Source organism: Pagrus pagrus (assembly GCF_965226575.1).
Source record: "Pagrus pagrus genome assembly, chromosome: 13".
In the NCBI taxonomy this organism is placed as follows: Eukaryota; Metazoa; Chordata; class Actinopteri; order Spariformes; family Sparidae; genus Pagrus; species Pagrus pagrus.
This window is the reverse complement of record NC_140197.1, coordinates 1203565-1207679: the sequence shown is the minus strand read 5'-3', so window position 1 is coordinate 1207679 and position 4115 is coordinate 1203565. Positions and strand designations below refer to the sequence as shown.

Genomic DNA, 4115 nt, shown 5'->3' with positions numbered 1-4115 from the left:
ACAGAGATGTGGTGGTTGTACTGTAGGTGAGACAATGTTTGTTATTCTTCAGGGGCCTCATGTACTAAGACTTGCGTGGATTTCCTACTGAAACATGGCGTACGCTAGAATCCAGAAACTGTCGTACGCACAAAAAAAATCAGATGTATCAAAGTGTGCGTACGCGTCGATCCAAGCACTTTTCCTTTGTACATCCCAATCAACGTGGAATTGAGCGCACATGTAGACGTAAGAAACTCCTCCCTGTCCACGCCCTCATTTAAATATGCAAATCAATTTAAATAGGCGGGGATTCCCCTCTCTGCACCATCAGATTTACACCATGAGTAAAGGGAAGAAGCGCAACTTCACCGAGTCTGAGCTCGAAACGCTATTAAAAAAAGTCGAGATGCGAAGATCTGTATTATTTGGTCGCCTCTCGCCAGGGATAAATACCAAAAAAGAGGGAAAAAAAAGAAAAGAAATGTGAGTGAGGCAATGAACGCTGTGGGGTCGGAGCAGCGCACACTCACTGAAATTAAAAATAAAAAATGGTCCGACGTGGCGGTGGAGGTGAAGCGGAGGATTTCTGCCCAATAGCATGTGAAATAGATTTCGTTTCCTTTGTTCATGCACCGCTTGATTGAATCACTATTACTTTTTTCAAAAGGAATAATATATATTTATATATTTATTTTATAATATAAGTGCCACCGTTAGTGGGAAACAAACAGAAGGACAAAACAACTTCATTATTGACGAGACGGATCACACTTATATTAATGACTGCAGAAGTGCGTCGTGGCTGCTGCAGTGTGACATTTCCAACTTTACGCACACGTTTAATGACACAAATACTGAACACAAGGAGACAATAAAGGGCTTGTTAGACAGCTCTGCCGCTCTATTTTCACCAGGGAAAAACAAATGCACATATTTGAATGCACGTGCCCAAAGGCATTGTGCTGGTTTACATTCGGGGCGCAATTAAACGGATTTAGTCACCGAGAAGCCACCCATCGCGCACCGTGCCAGCCTCCAGCCTGTTACCAACCATGCTATTGGTAAGAATGAACGAGTCATGTTGAACCAGGCCACCTTGCCACGATGTTGGTGAGCTGCATTTGCGCATCACATATTTGAACATTAATTGAATGAAAATGTTTCCTGTTGACAAAAACAAATTATTCCTTTGATGGCGCTTTTATAGCAACATGTGTGCAGGGAAACCGGCTTTTGCTGCACATTGCGCTTTAATGTTGGCCTGTTCAACAGCATTGTATGGGAATTTGATGTACCGGGATGACATTCTTATGATCCCACACCTGTGTGGGCAGGGACAACCCCTGGCTCCTGGCTGTGTTTCGTTCTAGGGCCGGCCGCAGCTCTGCGCACAGCTCCAGTAACACTGGCCTCGGCAACCTAAAACGACTCATGAGCCAGTTGTCGTCATTTGCCAACAGATCTTCCCGTTCTCTAAACACCCTCTCATGTCTGATATTACCATTTGCGATGTCTTCTAACAAGGCCAAGGCTGCCGTTGTTAATGGCATTTTTTCATCACTTTGCGCATGCTTTTATCATTTATGATCCATATGATTGAAAACGCGTGTGTTAATTGTCCGTGTCTCTGATGTAATGTGCACATTACTCTGAGGACAAATTGTTTAAACATAATTAACAGTTTCCCAGCATCACCTCAGAGTGTCGCCAAAGGAACAATAGCTGTAGAAACGTGCGTACGCCAGCCATGAAGCTGGCGTGGGGCACCGCACATTTCCACGGTCATTTCACTTTTGATACATCTGAACGTTGGCGTGGAAAATGACGTACGCCACTTTTTTGTGCGTACGCAACATTGATACATGAGGCCCCAGGTCTCTCTCTTTAGGTGTGCTTCATTCTGAACTAATCTAACTTATTTTCAGCTGATGGGCGGATTGACAGTCCTGGCTACTGTGCACAGTACTGTACATATACAGTCATGGAAAATGAGTCCAGGAAAATAATTTCCGTTGTCACAGTTGACAAGCGACAAACCCAGAGGAACTCCGTCGTCATGGAGAAGAAGGCGTTTGTCGACTCCATGACCCAGCTTCTGACAGAGCTGAAGGTGGTTGAGGTGTGCACGGATGCCCATGTACAGATCTCGTCGCTCATGGGTAAGAAAGCATTATTCTTGCAAAATCAGAGGTACACGCACATCCAAAAAACATAAATGCTAGGTGCTGGAACCCTGAGGGAATCTTAGGTAAGAAAAAAAGGAGACCGCACACTAGATAGCTCCCATCACAATTTAATAGGATGTCACAGCATGCGGGCGTTTTGGGCGTGGGCCCTTCATCAGACATGAAGATAATTAACAACGCAATCAGTGGACAGGTCACCTGACACATCATGTGACATAGTTAGTCTGCTAAGTATGAAAAAACAAGGAAAAGAAAAAAAAGGAACATACATAAATGTACAGGGGTAAACACAGCGCCCGAAACGCCCGCATGCTGTGACATCCTGTTAAATTGTGATGGGAGCTATCTAGTGTGCGGTCTCCTTTTTTTCTTACCTAAGAAGGCATTATTGTCAGTTTGTATAAGTGGCAATGTGACGGTCTCAGTATGTCAGCAAACTAAATTTTTTCTCTTACCCGGATAAAGGAAAGTTCCCGGGTGTGCTGCATAGCCTGGACATGTGGCATGGGTCCAAGAATCTTGCGAAAAGGTTATCTGCTGTAAGTATTTTATCAAGGGAAACAGACAACCAAAACTATACAAACTTTGGATATGTGTGCATCTACTCATCAGGCAGCACAGATCCCAGGACAGTCCAAATTGCTGGTTTGGGTATGTGACATCGTCAACCATTTTTGGTGGGCGTGCAACAAAGCCACAACATTCGATGGATTCATGGTGTGGTCAATATTTACAGGACACAATGAGTGAATAGTTTTAGTCATCTAAATAAATTTGCATCTCTGTGTGATAACTGTTTCTTATTTTGTAATTATGAATTATTTTCATCAGGACCTGTGGCTTGGCCTCATCCACCACGTGGCAAATGAGCATGAGTGGGTGATGGGACGGTGCCAACATGAGGTGCTAGAGAGCAGCTCCACCAAGGAGTGGCTGGAGAGAGGGTCGGTTGCTCATGAGGCTCTCAAGGATGTGATTTTAAACAAGCGGTGGTTGAGAAGTGTACACAAATACCTCACCTTCAGGTAACGTGAGAAGTGTTGTGTGTTGTTTTGTGAAGCACTTTCTAATCTTGTGCTTTTAAAGGTGCTATATAACTGAAGTCGTTGTTATTATTATTATTAAATTTTTCAACACAACAAAATGTCAGCCTTTCTTTGGATCTGATTCTATGTACACACTTTGTCTTGCACAGATCAACTGCAGATCTCGAGGCCTTTCAAAATCACATCCTTATGTATGCTGGCAAGCGCTTTGCTTTCTCTCCACCGGTTTACGAGGCCAGGACCCTCCTCGCAGCGCTGGACTATAACCAGCATGCGGGCCGCCCTTTTAAACACACAGCCGATGGCAGGCCCATGTATGTTCATGTCACTAAATCGTGTATAAGCCTATTATGAATTATAAGTCATATTTACTTGACTGATAAGATATCTGAATGATGGTAAAAGGTAAATGTAAATTGTCTTTGTAAACATGACAGGGTCATGAGGCTTTACAAAAAACATGCCAAGAGGTAGAGTGTCTACGCTCTGAAGGTCAACAAGACCTATGACCACATTCCAGCTCTCCAGGCCCACATTCTCTCCAGGAGACTGAATGCAGATGCAGGGCTGCCTCGACGGAGGACTCTACGGCCAGACGACCCAAGGACACTTGGCCTTCTCCCTCCCATTCCACCACCACCAGTGGAAGAACTCTTGCTCATGCAAGCCAAGCGAGGTCTTGGTATGTAGGAAAACTTGTTTTACACCTTACTTTACAAATGTTGTTGTCTTATACTTTATAGCTGTATTGCTAACACAAGCACATGTATTTTCAGAATGTGAACAATAAAGATGTTTTCTTTTCTTAAAGACCCAGGACACTCGCATCAGCCCTAGCCCCCCAGCAGGGACCATGACCAGCAGGGGCCACGACCTCCAATAGCTAATATTTAGTGTGAAT

The 4115-nt window shown here is 44.1% G+C and overlaps 1 long non-coding RNA gene across 1 annotated transcript; it reads left to right on the top strand.

Annotated features, from left to right (window-relative positions):
• Window positions 1–3126: 3126 nt before the first annotated feature.
• LOC311268676 lies at window positions 3127–3745 on the top strand. Its single transcript, XR_014623997.1, has 3 exons — window positions 3127–3193; window positions 3364–3528; window positions 3652–3745. It is a non-coding gene; the product is annotated as an uncharacterized lncRNA (long non-coding RNA).
• Window positions 3746–4115: the final 370 nt, after the last annotated feature.